Source organism: Oryx dammah, unplaced genomic scaffold (genome assembly GCF_014754425.2).
Source record: "Oryx dammah isolate SB20612 unplaced genomic scaffold, SCBI_Odam_1.1 HiC_scaffold_29, whole genome shotgun sequence".
In the NCBI taxonomy this organism is placed as follows: Eukaryota; Metazoa; Chordata; class Mammalia; order Artiodactyla; family Bovidae; genus Oryx; species Oryx dammah.
The window spans coordinates 7519629-7538182 of NW_024070213.1; the positions used below are offsets into that span (position 1 = coordinate 7519629).

General features: G+C 48.5%; 1 protein-coding gene across 4 annotated transcripts in view; it reads right to left on the bottom strand.

Annotated features, from left to right (window-relative positions):
• Window positions 1-7484, bottom strand: part of ZC3H7B (zinc finger CCCH-type containing 7B) — a 55138-nt gene extending 47654 nt beyond the window's left edge. For all 4 annotated transcript variants that reach the window (XM_040233218.1, XM_040233217.1, XM_040233216.1 and 1 more), the window contains exon 1: window positions 7225-7484. The gene's annotated coding sequence lies outside the window, so the exon portion shown is untranslated. The remainder of the gene's footprint in view (window positions 1-7224) is intronic.
• Window positions 7485-18554: the final 11070 nt, after the last annotated feature.

Below are 18554 nucleotides of genomic sequence, written 5' to 3' on the forward strand. Positions count from 1 at the left end.
AAAGTGAGACATTTGAACAATAACTCTTTTTTTTTTTTTAATAGAAAAGTAACAGAAGCTTACACTTGGGAGTTATGGGCATGTACACATTAAAAAAAGAAAAAAACAGAACTCACCCAGGGTCCCAGAGCTCCTACTGACTGCTTACTATTCTTTTTTTATTTTTTCGAGCAATTTGAAGTCACTGCTCCTGTTCATAGGAGAAGAAATCCTGTGGTCCTAACACCTGAGCACCAAGAGTTTCATGAGCTGCTCTGCCTGCATCATGGGCTGAAGAGAGGCCAGAGCAGTGCAAAGGGCCCCGAGCTGGGTTCCCATCATAGCCCTGACCCATGCTAGCTTTCACGGAATCAGTCTGAGCCTCTGTTTTGTCCTTTACAGGATGGAGCTAATGATATCCACCTTGCAAGACTAATGATGACACCTGTGTGTTCAGTCGTGTCCGACTCCTAGAGCCTATGGACTGAGCCTACCAGGCTTCTCTGTCCGTGGGATTCTCCAGGCAAGAATACTGGAGTGGGTTGCCATTTCCTCCTCCAGGGGATCTTCCCAGCCCACAGATCGAACTCGCGTCTCCTGCATTGCAGGCGGGTTCTTTACCACTGAGCCACCAGGGAAGCCCTACTTTCTGTCTAGGCCACTCTTTCTGGGCAAGGGCTGTTCTGGACCACTCTGCTACTATTGTTCATTTACTCAACAAATAACCACAGAACACCTTTGTGTGCAGTTGGGCTCTGCCAGAGCCGAGGGAATGAGATTAATGAAGTCCCTGGCCTTGGGGAGCTTGTGGTTCAGGCGTGGAAAAACAAATAAAAAGGTCAGTGTTAAATGCACAAGACAAGCAGAGATACAGATAAGAGTTACACAGAAACTAAAACAGAGAACGTGGCAGGGAATGATGGGGGTGGGGGTGGCTGGGAGCTTAGGGAAGGCCTGTCCTGGGAGGTGGCATTTAAGAGACAAGGAGCCAGTCACGGGGACCCGGGAGGTGGGTAAGGGCGCACCTGGTACCGGGTGCAGCTCGGGGAATGGCCCTGAGGTGGGAACAAGCTTAGAATGTTCAAGGAAGAGACAGAAGGCCAGTTGAGGCTGCAGGACTGGAATGAGAGCAGGCCAAGCAGGAAGCAAAAGGGGCCGGGGACAGGCTGGGCCGGGTCAGAGAGCTACACGCAACTTACTCTGTGCGAGGGCCAGCTCTGTGCTCCACATGTGCTGGGAAACCACCGGAAGGTTTTCAGCAGAGGACTGACAATTGCATCTATTTTTAAAATACCTATTATTATTATTATTTTATATATTGGCTGTGTGGCACGCAGGATCTTAGTTCCCTGACCAGGGATTGAACCCATGGCCCCTGCAGTGGGAGTGCAAGTCTTAACTATTGGGCCACCAGGGGGGTCCTGACAAGGTCTCCTTTAAATATTGAGAAGACCCCTTAGCTGCTGCCTTGGGGGTGGGTCCTAAGAGGCGAAGGTAGAAGGTTAGTTAGGAGGCTGCCTGCTGTGGGGGTCAAGGCCCAGATCAAGGCGGGCAGTGGAGAAGATTCAGGAACAGTCTGGAGGTTATTCAGTATTCATGGCCATCACACTGGGTGGTCTTTATAACTTTCAAAGTTCCGTCATTTAAGTTTCAGAGCAAACCTGAGGCAGATGGGACTGAATCAGCAAGGCCATTTCACAGACCAGAAGACTGAGGCCAAGACTGAGGAGATGCTAGTGACCCCCCTCACACAGCTAGTGTGTGCTGGAGCGGGCAACGAAAGCCAGGACTTTGGATCCCTCTGCCTGCAGAGGGACAGGGTTTGACACGGAATGCTCCAGAGCATAGAGGAGACTCTGAAGAGAGTCACAGTCTTGACCTTTGCCTGCAGCCCTCAGGGAAGTGCTTGATAGACACTCGCTGGCTGACCCCAGCTCTTGGTCTCAGGGAATCTGACACTCGGTTGGTTCCCTCTCTGAGTCACGCTGTGGACAGAGCAGGAAGAATTTGAGGGTGGGTGGGTCGCCCCTCGGTTTCTTTTGACTAACAGAGATTTCTCTTATTGTGAAGGATTACCATGAGGGTGAATGAGAGACGAGACACAAACGTTAGATAACTAAGGTTTCCAGGCAGGTAAGAAAAGAGCTCAAGAGACTTTACTGGTGGTCCAGTGGTTGAGAATCCACCGTGCAATGCAAGGGACACAGGTTTGATCCCTGGTCAGGAAACTAAGATCCCACGTGCTGCGGGACAACCAAGACCGCACGCTCAGGAGCCTGTGTGCCACAACTAGAGAGTCTGTGTGCTGCAAGGAAAGATTCCACATGACACAATGAAGATCTTGTGACTAAAACCCCATGCAGCCATATCAATAAATAAATATTTTAAAAAGAATAAGCAAAGAGCTCCCTGGAAACTGAAACAGCTTGACAGCATCTCTCTGGCAGGGCAGCTAAGACTTCAGACTTGGGCTTGGGCTGCCCCTGACCCTCCTGCTCTACCTCAGTCGTATGATCTGGGAACCTTAGTCTTCTCATCTGCAAAATGGGCCTGCTAGCAGATTTGGTAACAGAAGGCACACAGAAAGTGCAAGCACAGGGTGGGCACACAGCCACATCCAGCTGTGATTGCTGGCGCTGTAGCTGCTGTGCCCATCAAGCTTGAATCTTAGGCTCTGATCCGGAGCTCAGGAACTGCTGCACAACTGAAGTCGACTCTAGACAGCTCCTGGATGCAGAAAGGCTGCCTCCCCTTCCCTCTGGGCCTCCAAGGCCTGATGGTGAAATGGCGTTAACGCACCTGCAGAAGCCATCAGGGCACTTGCAAAGAAACAGACTTACTAGGAGAAATAAATAAGGTGGGAAGGAGCCCCATAGCTGGTGCTGACAGAGAAAAGGAAAACGAGCCCATTTTCTATGGACCATTAAATGTGATGAAAGGAGCTGGCTTCCGTGGAGGCTCCAGGGAGCTGACACATAGCCGTCACTTCATCAACCCCAGCTGAAGCTGCAGTCAGACTCCCTCAGAGGACACCTCCACCCTCTGCTGTCTCAACTGTACCACCAGCCCCACGAGTCTCCTGCCTTCCTCCTGCCTAGCCTCACCTGGTCCCCAGTGGGCCAACTCAGGAGCCAGACTGCCCTGGTTTGCCCTCCAGCTCTGCCACTTACAGGATGACATTTAACCTTCCTGTGCCACAATTTCTCCATCTGTAAAATGGGGATAATTATAGCACCCACCTATATACGGCTATCATAAAGATTCAATAAGCTCATCCAGGAGAAAGCACTCACAACAGCTGGCCACTAGCTAATCACTGGATTGGTGTTTGTGAAGTTACTAAAAAATTTTAAACTCCCCTAGTTCCTCTCATAAAGCTGAGCACTGAAGAATTGATGCTTTTGAACTATGGTGCTAGAGAAGACTCTTGAGAGTCCCTTGGACAGCAAGGAGATCAAACCAGTCCATCCCAAAGGAAATCAATCCTGAATATTCATTGGAAGGACTGATGGTGAAGCTCCAATACTTTGGCCACCTAATGTGAAGAGTCAATTCACTGGAGAAGACCCTGATGCTGGGAAAAACTGAGGGCAGGGGGAGAAGGGGGCGACAGAGGACGAGATGGTTGGATGGCATCACTGACTCAATGGACATGAGTTTGAGCAAACTCCAGGAGATAGTGAAGGATAGGGAAGCCTGGTGTGCTGCAGTCCATGGGGTCCCAAAGAGTCAGACACAACTGGGCCACTGAACAGCAAAGTTCCTCTCATATGAGTCTCCTGTCCCAATCCCTGGGCACTGGGCTTCTCACAGAGGTTACCATAAAACATCATCAACTCTCAGAGTTCCTTTTCAGAAAAGGAAACTTGGGGCTGGAGAACCCAAGGGACCACGTGGCAGAGCCTGACTTGAACCTGAACTCACACCTGCCACCTAGATTGTGGGGTATTCCAGACAACCTGCCCATTCGGACTTTACACAGCCCTGCCTTTGTCCAGCTCAGTGCCTCTCCTTAGAATGCCCTTTCTCAACCCATCTTTCCAACACGTTATTCTTTTTTTTTTCCTTTCCAATGTTTTAAATGGCACTTCTTCTTGGAAGACCTTCCAACCCCCAGGGCAAAATAAATCTTCTTCCTCTACACTGGGACATTATTCAATTTGACAAGACAATAGTTGATCGTGTCTTCCTGGCACTTCCACGGGGGCCTGGGACACAGAGGGTGAATCAGAACCAGTTTCTGTCCTTGGAAGACTCGGGTTAATCATCCGTATCCTTCTCCTTTCCAAGCTACAAGCTCCTCGGCAGTATCAAATCAGGCGCTGGCAGGCACCGGGAACTGAGCTCGGATCTCCATGCTCGGGACCCAGTCTCTTTCCATTACCAGTCTGCCTTCTAAAATCAGGCTTCCAGAAGCCGCCTGAGAGGACTTGCACTGGGCCAGCCCCATAAGACCATGGGACACAAGGCTGGTTCAGTGAAACTCTCTGGCCCTGGGGAGCCTGCCGACCTTTAGCCTGGGCACCCCCACCAGAGCATTTGCCAGTTCAGACTGTCTGGGTCCCTGTTGTTGCTCTGCGTATTTGGGATGGAGGTGGTCCAATTCTGACACCATGTAGCCCACTCAACTGTCACACAGAACTGGTTTCAAATCCAGCCAGGTGGCCTTGGGTGACCAGCCACATAAATCCTGTGTTCCTCAGTTTCTTCATCTGTGAAATGGAGATAATAATGGCTACCCCTCGAAGAGCCGCTGGAAGAATCAGAGAAAATGTATATCAACGTCCCGGTGCAGAAGCAGTGGTGCGGAGCCCAGAATCCCCTACTTTTTCTCCACCCCAGCCACACCTCCTCATTCTTTCAAGCTCCAGATCCACCTGCTGGAGGAAACCTTCCCTAACTTTTCCAGGTTACCCTGAGAGCTCTCTCTTCTCTCTGCTCTCACCGCCTGGACCCCAGTATTGATCATCTTGTTCTCTCATTGGTTCACTAGAGTTAACTTTTCTCTTTCCAGCCAGCCTTTAAGTGACAAACTCAACCCAAGCCTACTCCACAGCATCACACTATACACCGTAAGATGCGCTTGAAGACTAATTTGCTAAGGTAGGCAGCTCTGGGGAAGGGTGAAGATTCGGAGGCAGAAAATGAGGCAGGAATCCTAACTCTGTTGTGTGACTTTCCAGGAAGACCTTCAACTCTCTAAGCTTCAGATCTCTCATCTGGAAAATTAAGATTGAAAAATGTCGAGCTGACATGGTTGCTATGGAGGACAGATGAGAGAACATATGTGGAAGCCCTTTTGTTATAAACTAAAAAGTGCTATTTAAGGGATTATTATGTTTGGATTCTCAAATCCAAACCTACTGATGCTTCAACTGACCTATACTTAAGATTCAAGAGCCCAGATCATCCCACAGAGCTTCTTAGCCCCAAATAATCCACCAAAACCCACATTCTTAATTGTTCATCCTAAACAAAAAGCCAGCAGTCATTCACAGTATCCAGGGAACTTCATCCCAGTACGAACGTGCATGCATGTTCAGTCGTGTCCGACCCTTCGTGACCCTGTGGATTGCAGCCTGCCAGGTTCCTCTGTCCATGGGCTTCTCCAGGAGATCTTTCTGATCCAGGGATTGAACCCAAGACTCCTGCACTGCAGGCAGATTCTTTACTGCTGAGATACTGGGGAAGCTGTCATCCCAGCTCAGGGATCACAAAAGTTCTCTCCCATCCTCAGATCTCAACCCTTCTGGAACAGGTTTCTCCTTCCCAGCTTAAGGAAGCCCACACCTCAAACCTGCTCTAATTGTGATCTGCTGAGCATCATTTCTAGCTTGCAGTCCAATTTCCAAGGGAAGTAAAAATGGGGAAAGACAACCAAGGTGGGTATGGTTGTATTTGTGGAGAGGGGAAGAGGAAGATTTGGTAACAGAATGAAAGATTCTGCTGGAATTTTGTGTCCAACAGTTGCTAAACATACTATAATTACCCCATTTGTGTGAGGATTCAAGGATCTGCATTCTGCTATTTCCATGGAACTTGATGAACTGCAAGCTCTGAGGGAAAATGCTAAGAAGTTGGGGTTCAAAGTCTTATATCCAGGACCAAAGTCCCAGTAAGCAGCCCCAGGGAAATGAAATCCCTGACAAAGCTGCTGGGGGGCCCCAGTCCCCCACTCTGGGCTCAGCCCCCTTCTTCAGCCCCTACTTTTCCCCACTGATGGCATGTAGGCATCACACCCATCAGAGTCCATCAGGGTGAATCCTGATTTTTTTTTTTCTCCTGGGAATACTGCTTTGTCTCTGTGAAAGACCCCCAAATCAGGCACCTATAAACGTCCTTGCCGGTCAGATTTTAAGGGGAAATCAGGGAAAGAAAGGGGCAGGCCGGGAAGGGCCCTGAGGCCCGCGGAGGATAGTAGAGGGGTCCGAGGCCGCCGTGGTGGGTGGCCCTCGGGGACCCATATTCAGGGGGCGCCCCACAGGCGCTAGAGCTGTCCCCCGAAGCCCCTGCGCGCACCTGGTCAGACGACGGAATCCTCGCAAGCCTAGGAGTCCTGGGACCGATCCCACGACCGGAAATGCCCCCCTACCCAGACCGCGCCCCCCTTTCCTGCCGCCCTCTCCCCCGGGCCGGGCCGCAGGCCCCGGATCCCCGGGCTCGCGTGACCGCCGCAGCCCGCAGGGGCGGCCCGTTGGCGGCCGCTGTCCTCCGCCCGCGTTGCGGTCCCTCCAACTCCCGGCGCTGCGGGGCCAAGGCGCACACAAAAGGAAGGGGCGCGCTGCCAGCGCCGCCCCCGCCAATCGCCAATCCCCTCGAACCCCATCGCGGGGACCCGCAAAGCCTCCGCGCACCCCAAAGCTCCGGACGCCCAAGAGAGAGCCCCCCACGCAAGAAATTCCGAGACACCTCCCGGGGGCTTGCAGAGGCGGCCAATTCACCCAGCGGCAGGTGCCCCCGACCGCACAATAACTTTGAAACTTTGGGGCTGGGCGCGGGGGCCGGGAGGGGGAGCCCCAAAAACAAGGAAAAGGGGATTGGAAGGGGGAGGAAGCTGTCTTTATTTTTGCAACATGCAGTCTCCGGGCGTCCCCAGCGCAGCTCCGGCCAGGCCAGCGGTCCCGGCGCCTCCGCCCGGCCCGGCGCGGCCCCCGGGTTCCCCGAGCCCTTCCCGCGCCGGCCGCCCGTCCGCGGTCGGGCCCCCGGCCTCTGCCACGCGGGGCTCGGGCCGCGCGCTGCACTCACCTCGGCCCGGCTGCGCTCCCCGCGGGCCTGCGCCGAGCCCGATAAATGGTATGCTATGACTAGAGGTATGATTACGTTATTATTATTAGTAATAATAAGAGTAAATGCTATTTAATTACGGGCAGCCGCATCCTGCTCCCGGCGCCGCCGCCCCGGCAGCTCCGTCCATGTGGCTCCGGAGCGCTTTACTTTCATTTCCAGCCCCCCCGCCCCGGCCGGCCGCTCGCGGCAGCACCCGCTGGAGGCTCGGTCTCCCTGCAGTCCCTCCTCCTCGGGTCCTAGAGCGCGGCTTCCCTCGCCGGGCGCCGGGGGTGGGCGGCGCGGGCCGCGCACCTGGGGGCGCAGGGGGCGGGGAAGCCCCCCTTCCTCGCCGACAGCTCATGCCTGGAATTCACCTTTATCTTCTTTGCAAGTGTCCTGCCCTCTTAGGGATTTTCTCTTGGCGATTCTGCATTTCTGGGAGGGTGCTGGTCTCCCTGAGCGCCTCCGCCCTTCCTCATGCGTGTAAAGAGCACCCCCCCCCCGCCCCCGCCCCTGAGTTTCCAGCTGATTTCAGTGTAGGCTCCCCTAAAACCCTAGGAGCCTTGTGCCCTTTTCAAGAGTGGGGACCCAAGGTTGTTTGTCTAGGATCTTTCCCTAAAGGATGTGAGGCCGCTTAGAAGACCCAGTGAATGGGGTGGCAAAGAGTGGGACCCGGCTTGACCACTGAACAAAGAAGATGCGAAAGTTAAGTGAAGGAGAAACCAGCTGTCAGAGGCCCCGGCACTGCCTCAGAGCTGGCCAGGTCCAGGCTGGAGTTGCATCCAGAGCTTCAGATCCAAACACCGTGTCGTCCATCCCACCCTACCATTGATTGCTAGAGTTCTCCTCCCTCTTCATTTTACACACATGTATGTATATGCACATAAATTTCTTTATTGAGGGGGGACTTCCTTGGCGACCCAGTGGTTACGAGTTAGGGAACTAAGGGGCTTCCTCTGCAACCCAGAGGTAAAGAATCCACCTGCAGTGCAGCAGATGCAGGAGATATGTATTCAATCCCTGGGGCAGGAAGATGTCCTGGAGGAGGAAATGGCACCCCACTCCAGTATTCTTGCCCGGAAAATCCCATAGGCAGAGGAGCCTAGCGGGCTACAGTCTTCTGGGTCACAAAGAGTCGGAACGACCGAGCACTTGTCCCAACAGATCAGTGGTAAAAAAAATCCACCTGCAGTGCAGGAGACACAGGAGACGGGGGTACTGTCTCTTAGTCAGGAAGATCCCCTAGAGAAGGAAATGGCAACCCACTCCAGTATTCCTGTGGAAAAATCCCATGCACAGACGAGCCTGGTGGGCTACAGTCCATGGGGTCTCAGAGAGTCAGAGGCCACTGAGATCCAGGCACGCAGGAAACGAAGGTCTCACACGCTGTGCAGTGTGGTCAAAAAAAGAAAATGATTTAGTGAGGATCAACTGTGAGATTTGTAAAGATTTTATCTTTGTAAATGTTATCGTTTCCACATTTGTGCCATACAGTCTTAGGAACTGGAGGTACATCGCTGAGATGAATTTCAAACGTGGCAAATGTTGGGAGGCACAAGAAACTTAAACAGTTTACCTAATTCTAACCATAATCCTGGAAGATTGGGTTTATCATGCTCATTTTACAAATAGAAAACTGAGTCAGTTCAGGCACTCAGTCGTGTCTGACTCTTTGAGATCCCATAGACCGCAACACGCCAGGCCTCCCTGTCCATCACCAACTCCTGAAGTTTACCCAAACTCATGTCCATTGAGTCGGTGATGCCATCCAACCATCTCATCCTCTGCCGTCCCCTTCTCCTCCTGCCCTCAATCTTTCCCAGCATCAGGGTCTTTTCCAATGAGTCAGTTCTTCACATCAGGTGGCCAAAGTATTGGAGTTTCAGCTTCAGCATCATTCCTTCCAGTGAACACCCAGGACTGATCTCCTTTAGGATGGACTGGTTGGATCTCCTCATATCCTTGACTAGACGGACCTTTGTTGGCAAAGTAATGTCTCTGCTTTTTAATATGCTGTCTAGGTTGGCCATAACTTTCCTTCCAAGGAGCAAGTGTCTTTTAATTTCATGGCTGCAATCAACATCTGCAGTGATTTTGGAGCCCAAAAAATAAAGTCAGCCACTGTTTCCACTGTTTCCCCATCTATTTGCCATGAAGTTATGGGACCAGATGCCATGATCTTAGTTTTCTGAATGTTGAGTTTTAAGCCAACTTTGTCACTCTCCTCTTTCACTTTCATCAAGAGGCTCTTTAGTTTTTCTTCACTTTCTGCTATAAGGGTGGTGTCATCTGCATATCTGAGGTTATTGATATTTCTCCCTGCAGTCTTGATTCCAGCTTGTGCTTCATCCAGCCAACGTTTCTCATGATGTACTCTGCATAGAAGTTAAATAAGCAGGGTGACAACATACAGCCTTGATGTACTCCTTTTGGTATTTGGAACCAGTCTGTTGTTCCATGTCCAGTTCTAACTGTTGCTCCTTGACCTGCATACAGGTTTCTCAAGAAGCAGGTCAGGTGGTCTGGTATTTGCATCTCTTTCTGAATTTTCCACAGTTTATTGTAATCCACACAGTCAAAGGCTTTGGCATAGTCAGTAAAGCAGAAATAGATGTACTTCTGGAACTCTCTTGGTTTTTCAATGATCCAGTGGATGTTGGCAATTTGATCTCTGGTTCCTCTGCCTTTTCTAAAACCAGCTTGAACATCAGGAAGTTCACGGTTCACGTATTGCTAAAGCCTGGCTTGGAGAATTTTGAGCATTACTTTACTAGCGTTTTAGATGAGTGCAATTGTGCGATAGTTTGAGCATTCTTTGGCATTGCCTTTCTTTGGGGTTGGAATGAAAACTGACCTTTTACAGTCCTATGGCCACTGCTGAGTTTTCCAAATTTGCTGACATATTGAGTGCAGCACTTTCACAGCATCATCTTTCAGGATCTGAATTAGCTCAACTGGAATTCCATCACCTCCACCAGCTTTGTTCATAGTGATGCTTCCTAAGGCCCACTTGACCACATTCCAGGATGTCTGGCTCTAGGTAAGTGATCACACCATCATGATTATTGGGGTCGTGAAGATTTTTTTTGTACAGTTCTTCTGTGTATTCTTGCCACTTCTTCTTAATATCTTCTCCTTGTTAGGTCCCTACCATTTCTGTCCTTTATTGAGCCCATCTTTGCATGAAATTGTTCCCTTGGTATCTCTAATTTTCTTGAAGACATCTCTAGTCTTTCCCATTCTATTGTTTTCCTCTATTTCTTTGCATTGATTGCTAAGGAAAGTTTTCTTATCTCTCCTTGCTATTCTTTGGAACTCTGCATTCAAATGGGTGTATCTTTCCTTTTCTCCTTTGCTTTTCGCTTCTCTTCTTTTCACAGCTATTTGTAAGGCCTCCCCAGACAGCCATTTTGCTTTTTTGCATTTCTTTTTCTTGGGGATGGTCTTGATCCCTGTCCCCTGTACAATGCCATGAACCTCCGTCCATAGTTCATCAGGCATCTGTCTATCAGATCTAGTCCTTAAGGATTAAGTGACTTGTCCAAGGCGGCAAGTCTGACTGCAGAGTTTGTATGCTTTAGACGGCCTCCTGTGCTGTTCACTACCTACCTTCAGGAAGCCTTGGAAAGGGGTGGGGGAAGTACACCTGCACCATCAGAATCTCTCGAGCTCTTCCTTCTGCGGGTGCCATCGCTCCCCTCACTCCTCTGAGATTAACAACAACAATAGAAAGGCAGTCTCTGGCATGAGGGGGACGTCCAGGAAGGAAAAGCCAAGTCCACGCTGGCTCATTGTGGTGGGGTAGAGGAGGGTTGTGGCTTATTTAAAATGAAGACTTCTAGGGAATTCCCTGACCGTCCAGTGGTTAGGACTCCACACTTTCACTGCAGGAGGCTCGAGTTTATTCCCACAAGCTTCATGGCCAAAAATAAAAAATTAAATGAAGTAAAATGGAGACCTCTAATCACCCCCACCTCACCGCTATCTCAGAGATTCTTTTTTTGGAGGAGGGGGTGCGTGCTAGATGGCTTACAGGATCTCAGTTCCCCAACCTGGGCCACAGTTAGTGAAAGCCCAGAATCCTAAACACTAGGCTACCACGGAGCTCTCAGAGATTTTGATTTAGTATTTCTGACAAGCACTGCCGGGTCACCTGTAAGAAACCCAAGATCATGGGTTAAAGGCGCCCATAGGCTGAGCCTGGCAATTCAGGGAGGCTGAGTGGTAGAGTGGAGCCGTGACCAAGGCAACCTTAGGTAGACAAAGGTCTGTTGGAGTCCCGGCTCCACTGCTTGCTAGTTATGTGACTCCAGGCAATCTTGAAGCATCAGGCTCCTCGGTGGTAATATAAAGATAAGAAAACCCAATCAACATAAAGTTTATTTCAAGCACTACATTTAAATAATACATGTAAAATATATAGAACAGTGCCTAGCCCAGGGGGGTGAATCCACGTTAGTTCCCATGTCTCCTGTACAATATGGTGAAACACTCTTGACAGATTTATCAGATTAGGTTCCACTGTTGCTATCAGTCCCGTTTTATGACTGAAGCTGTTGAGGTCAGCTGGACTACTGTATCTCGCCTCAAATGAACCAGCTGGTAAATGACGTGGTGATTCTGCCATCCCAGGCTGCCAGTAGAAAAACACATATCCTTAAAAGGGGACTATTCATCATTCAAGGTGCAATTCAACTGGACATCAGACCTCCTCTCAGCTGCCGCCATCTCTAGAATTTGGTATCAAGCAGTTTTTGCCTGTTTCACAGTAAAGAAATGGACACAAAGCAGTTAATTGACCTGGTTAATGTCACACAGGCTTCCCTTGTGGTTCAGCTGGTAAAGAATCTGCCTGCAATGTGGGAGACCTGGGTTCGATCCCTGGGTTGGGAAGATCCCCTGGAGAAGGGAAAGGCTACCCACTCCAGTATCCTGGCCTGGAGAATTCCATGGAGTGTATAGACCATGGGGTCACAAAGAGTTGGACACGACTGAGCAACTTTCACTTTCACTTCACTAAGGTCACACAGCTAAGAAAGAGGTAGAGACGGAATTCAATGCCAGGCCTGTCTACCTGTAAGATGTGAATGTGAATATCGTGATGTGCCTATCTTAAATCTGAATGCATATCACTGATTACCTCCAAGGGCCTGTCATGGGAGTGGGAAGCTGGAGAATAGGAAGTGGACACTTGACCTTTGAGGAACTGACAGGTACCTCACTCAGTTGCCCCTTCTCCAGTGAGCACCTTCTGCTCCAAGCTTAGGCATGCCATGGGCTGGACCTCAGGGATGCCTTCTTATCACCTGGGAAGAGCCTGAGTGCATGGCAGTCTTTTTCTGTTTTTCCACACCGTGCTGGATCTTTGCAGTCACCCACTGGCTTCTCTGGGGGCTTCCCTTGTAGCTCGGTTGGTAAAGAATCCGCCTACAGTGCAGGAGACCCGGGTTCGATTCCTGGGTCGGGAAGATCTGCTGGAGAAGGAAATGGCAACCCACTCCAATATTCTTGCCTGGAGAATCCCATGAACTGTAGCCTGCCAGGCTCCTCTGTTCATGGGGTTGCAAGAGTCAGACATGACTTAGCGACTAAAGCACCACCACCACTGGCTTCTCTAGTTGTGGCCCACGGGCTTAGTTGCCTGTGGCATGTGGAATCTTAGTTCTCCAACCAGGGATTAAGCCCGCATCCCCTGCAATGGAAGGCAGATTCTTAACCACTAGGTCACCAGAGAAGTTCCTACAGGGCAGCCTTAATTGCAACCATGTATACCCTGTTCATTTACTCACTCAAAAACATTCATTGCCAGGCCTCACTCCTGGGACTGTAAATAAACCCCTTTCCCCACAGCTCTAGCACAGTCCCCGGTTCCAGCCCTCCAGAAAGGGATCTTAACTTGGGGTTTAGGGAAAGACCTTGAAGATAAAGTGCACAATTTTAGGCTTAGGCTGAGGGTAATGAGTACATTCCCCATAGGGTGACTATGAAGATTGAGTTCCTGTATGCAAACTACTGTGTGATTAAATAAATAACACATTCTTCTGGGAAACAGTCCGTAGAATTCCAATTATCAGAAGTGAAGATGAACCCGTGAACCTAGACGCTGAGATAGGTTATAACACAGTGGATGGAATTCAGGTGATGAAACATGATCACATTTGTCCCCAGGATGCTTGAAAATGGTCAAGCATATGGAAAACTGGAAGAACTATATAGCCCTATGTTATGCTATTCGGCGCAGTTGCTTCAGTTGCTCGGCTGTTTCCAACTCAGCACCCCGCTAGGCTGTAACCTTCTAGGCCCCTCTGTCCATGGGATTTTCCCAGCAAGAATACTGGAGTGGGTTTCCATGCTCTCCTCCAGGGAATCTTCCCAACTCAGGGATACAACCCGCATCTCCTGCATTGCAGGCAGATCCTTTACTGCTGAGACCAGGGAAGCCCATATTATGCTATGACTGTTTAAACTTTTTCTGTATTTGCTTTATCATACATTAACCCCTCCATCCACTCATCAGTCTATGTAATATTTTTGTTAAAAACAAAATAGGTAATTTTTAACTTTCTTCTCTGTGCTGTTTTACTAATTTTTAAAATTGCTGTCAGTTTTCATTCTAAAAATGAAATCATTTCCATTTTGAAACAAAAGAACTATTAAGAGAGGATATAATCTACTAAAAGGATTTGATACCAGGGAACCCTTCATACACATTAGACCCAAATTTAAGCTCCTCCCCAGGCAGTTTTTCATGTTACTCAATACTGGATTCTGGAATAATGCCTTGCACATAGTAGATAACTATTTGTGGGGTGAATGAGTTCTTTTGAGTATCATTTTTTATCGAGATTAAAAAGAAATCATTAAGGGAGTCTGGGCTTGAACCTGGGGGGACCCTGGTTTGAGTCATCTTTAACAAATAATGTAGCAATGCCCTCCCACTGGGGGAGGGGGCAGACTCTCCAGCAATGTGGGGAAACCAGGCCCCCTCGCCTCTCTCCAGGAGGAACCCAAGGCCAGCATCCAGTTGGTTCTTGGGACTTTCTCTCCGCATTCCTCACGTGTCTGACATAGTTCAGGCATTTGTGTTTGATCTGACTAAATGGCAAGTCTGCAGCCTTGGTAGCTCTTCAGGAAACTAGAATAAATATTGTTATTTATTCCATTCAAAATTGGCAATGAAGTTTGTTTTCAGGCACCAGAATGGAATTTAAAACATTCAGTTCAAGTAAACCAAACTAATCAGAGGCAGTCTGCTTTTCTCTTCAAAACATTAAAAAAAGAAAGAAAGCAGACAATAAAAACTGTTGCACAGCAGAGAAAGGGGCCTGGAACAGCCACTCTCCTCTCATTTCACCTCACACTCAAAAGGTGACTGGTTTTGCATGTATAATGAAAAGAACCCCAGAGATCTGGCTTCCACTATTTCTTGTCTAAATTACTGTGTAATTTAGGTTATTTGACCTCTGGGCTTAGTTCTCCATTTGCTGAAAAGAGAACAGGGGCTTCCCTGGTTGTCCAGTTGCTAAGACTCGGTGCTCCCAATTCAGGGGGCCCAGGTTCAACCTTGGTCAACGAACTGAGAGTCTGCATGTGGAAACTAAATGTTCGCATTGCCACAACTAAAGATCTTGCATGCTGCAATTAAGACCCGGTGCAGCCAAATAAATATTAAAAAAAAAAAAAAAAGAACAAAAGGAAAAAGGCAAGGGATGGCCTAAGATGGTTCCATCTGTCCATTCCATTTCTTTTCTCAGGGTCAGGCAAACAGACTAGTCTCTCTGAAAGAGAGAGTTGGAGAAAGTGAGGGGAAGAGAGAAAGAAGATGACAAATGAGTTGCTTGGAAACACTGATGTTTCAGGACTCTGTTGCAGGAAGTGAGACCCCTTCCAGGGCCCGAGAATGGGCTCTTGTCTAACACTCGGAAATGAATTGTCCAAGGAGACACATGTGCTGACAAAGCAAGAGATTTTATTGGAAAGGGGCGCCTAGGCAGAGAGCAATAGGGTAAGGTCACTTAGGAGGACTGTTCTGCCACGTGGCTTGCAGTCTTGGGTTTTATGGTGATGGGATTAGTTTCTGGGTTGTCTTTAGCCAATGATTCTGACTCAGAGTCCTTCCTGATGGCACACTCATAGCATCGCTCAGCCAAGATGGATGCCAGCAAGAAGGATTCTGGGAGGTGGTCGAACACGTGGTGTCTCCTTTTGACCTTTCCCTAACTCTTCCCATTGGTGGTGGCCTATTAGTTCCGTGTTCCTTACTGGGACCTCCTGTCTTAAAACAACTCATGCAAATGGTTACTCAGGTAATTGGCCAGGGTGGGTGATTTCAGTCCGCATGCTTCCCCTAACATTTGGACTCAGTGTGCAATCCCCCTCCTCCCTTTTAAACTGTAGTCTCCCCATTTTAAAGGGGTTTGAGATAGAATCTAGATTCAGGAGTAACAAGCAGAATCTGTGTTGCTAAGGGCCTGGATTTGTGATTTTTAGCTTTGAATGTGAACACCTTCAAGCAGAACACCTACCCATTGGTTCTCCACAGACCGCGTGGGACCCTGTTACTACCCTGGGCTTTGAAGGCCATTGAGTTTCTGCTAAGAAATTTGCAGTTGCAAAAACCCTGTGATCCGTCACCCAGACAAGGAGGCAGGGATGTTCTGCCACCCACTTCCCTCTTCCCTTCAGGAGGTCCCCATCAGAAGAAAATCTCAGAAAGTAAAACTAGAAGAGGGAGGCTTAGGGTCACCCTAAGGAAAATTCAGACTGATTTGGTCAGTCCTAGCCAGAATCAGCTCAGGAATAACATCAGGCCTAGTTGGAAGCTTCTCAACCTTTTCAGATGATGATTCATTTTAAGGAAACATCCTGTGACCCTGACTGAAATCCAGTTCAAATGAGGAAACCTATGGGCTGGAAGAAGCACAAGCTGGAATCAAGATTGCCAGGAGAAATATCAATAACCTCAGATATGCAGATGACACCACCCTTATGGTGGAAAGTGAAGAAAAACTAAAGAGCCTCTTGATGAAAGTGAAAGAGGACAATGAAAAAGTTGACTTAAAGCTCAACATTCAGAAAACTAAGATCATGGCAGCTGGTCCCATCACTTCACGGCAAATAGATGGGGAAACAGTGGAAACAGTGGCTGACTTTATTTTGGGGGGCTCTAAAATCATTGCAGATGGTGATTGCAGCCATGAAATTAAAAGACACTTGCTCCTTGGAAGGAAAGTTATGGCCAACCTAGACAGCATATTAAAAAGCAGAGACATTACTTTGCCAACAAAGGTCCATCTAGTCAAGGCTATGGTTTTTCCAGTAGTCATGTATGGATCTGAGAGCTGGACTATAAAGAAAACTGAGCACTGAAGAATTGATGCATTTGAACTGTGGTGTTGGAGAAGACTCTTGAGAGTCCCTTGGACTGCAAGGAGATCCAACCAGTCCATCCTAAAGGAGATCAGTCCTGGGTGTTCATTGGAAGGACTGATGCTGAAGCTGAAACTCCAGTACTCCACTTCACTTCACTTTGCAGGCAGAAGAGGAAAGGGAGAATATAGGATCCACAGCTCAGTAGTAGTGTGGACTAGAGTCTGGAGCTTCTGTTTTCTCATCTCTGCTGGGAAGGGTAGCAATGATGCCCTTTTCCTTTGTGGTTGTAAAGATTAATTTAGTGGTATGAGGAAGAATCTGGCACATACTACATTTAACTCTGCTGCTGCTGCTGCTGCTGCTAAGTCGTTTCAGTTGTGTCTGACCCTGTGCGACCCCATAGACGGCAGCCCTCCAGGCTCCCCCGTCCCTGGGGTTCTCCAGGCAAGAACACTGGAGTGGGTTGCCATTTCCTTCTCCAATGCATGAAAGTGAAAAATGAAAGTGAAGTCGCTCAGTCATGTCCAACTCTTAGCGACCCCATGGACTGCAGCCTACCAGGCTCCTCCGTCCACGGGATTTTCCAGGCAAGAGTACTGGAGTGGGGTGTCATTGCCTTCTCGTTGCAGGAAAAGCAAAAGCGTAAGTGGATGTGTGGGCCGAGTTGTGAGAGGTAACTTTGGAAAAGAAGTCTGCCTGTGTTGACAGTGCTGATCTCTGGGAACTAGAGTTTCTTGGATAATGTTTACTTTTCTGTTACTATCCTGTTCTATGTTGGTTGAAGTGTTTATAATGAACACCTTATTTATATAATGGTTAAAAAGTTATTTGTGGAAAAAAGGCTACTTGTGTTCTGTTACTTAAAAATTCGAACCTAGAGAAAAGTAGCAAAAATGTTCAAAGAACTCCCACAGACCCTTCACCCAGATTCACTTGTTAACATTTTGCTATACTTGCACTCTCTAGCGTTACATATGAATGCATACATTTTTTGAGCCATTCCAGAGTAGGTTCGGAGAAGGCAATGGCACCCCACTCCAGTATTCTTGCCTGGAAAATCCTATGGACGGAGGAGCCTGGTGGACTGCAGTCCATGGGATCACTAAGAGTCGGACACAACTGAGCGACTTCATTTTCACTTTTCACTTCCATGCATTGGAGAAGGAAATGGCAACCCACTCCAGTGCTCTTGCCTGGAGAATCCCAGGGACGGGGGTAACCCCAGTGGGCTGCCGTCTATGGGGTCACACAGAGTTGGACACGACTGAAGCGACTTAGCAGGTTGCGAACATCATGCCTGTAATTATTTCAGCATGTACTTCCCAAGAACAAGGGCAGTCTCTTACATAATCAGGTACAATTTAAAAGGAACAACAGGTTTAACATGGAAACAATACTATTATCTTTTTTTTTTTTACAATGTTATTATCTAACATACAAATTTTTCTGTCTCAATGTTGCCCTTTATAGTAATTCTCTGTACCCTGACCCCAAGCTCCAATCCAGGACCACGTGTTGCATTTAATTATCGTGTCTTTTTAGTCACGTTTAATGTTTAATCTGCAACAGCTCCTTAGTTTTTCTGTCTTTCACGACACAGACATTTTTGGAAGAGTACAGACACATTATTCGGTAATGTGTTCCTCAGTTGGGTAGGTCCGATGGTTCCTCACGATTAATTTTATGCGTTACGGGGACTGGATGGTGACGCTGCGTCCTTCTCAGCACAGCACTGCGGGAGGTGTGCGATGGATGTCAGCGTCAGCGTAGCGTTAATGTGAACGTTAATGTGGTTTAAGGGTGGTGTGGCCTTTGTTACAGAGTTACTATTTCCACCCCCCTCCTTTTAATTATCAAGGAATTTGTGGCTATTTTTGGGAAAGTCCTCGAATGTCCTTCCAATTTCATGGGACAAAAAAAAAGCAAGGTTTTCCCTT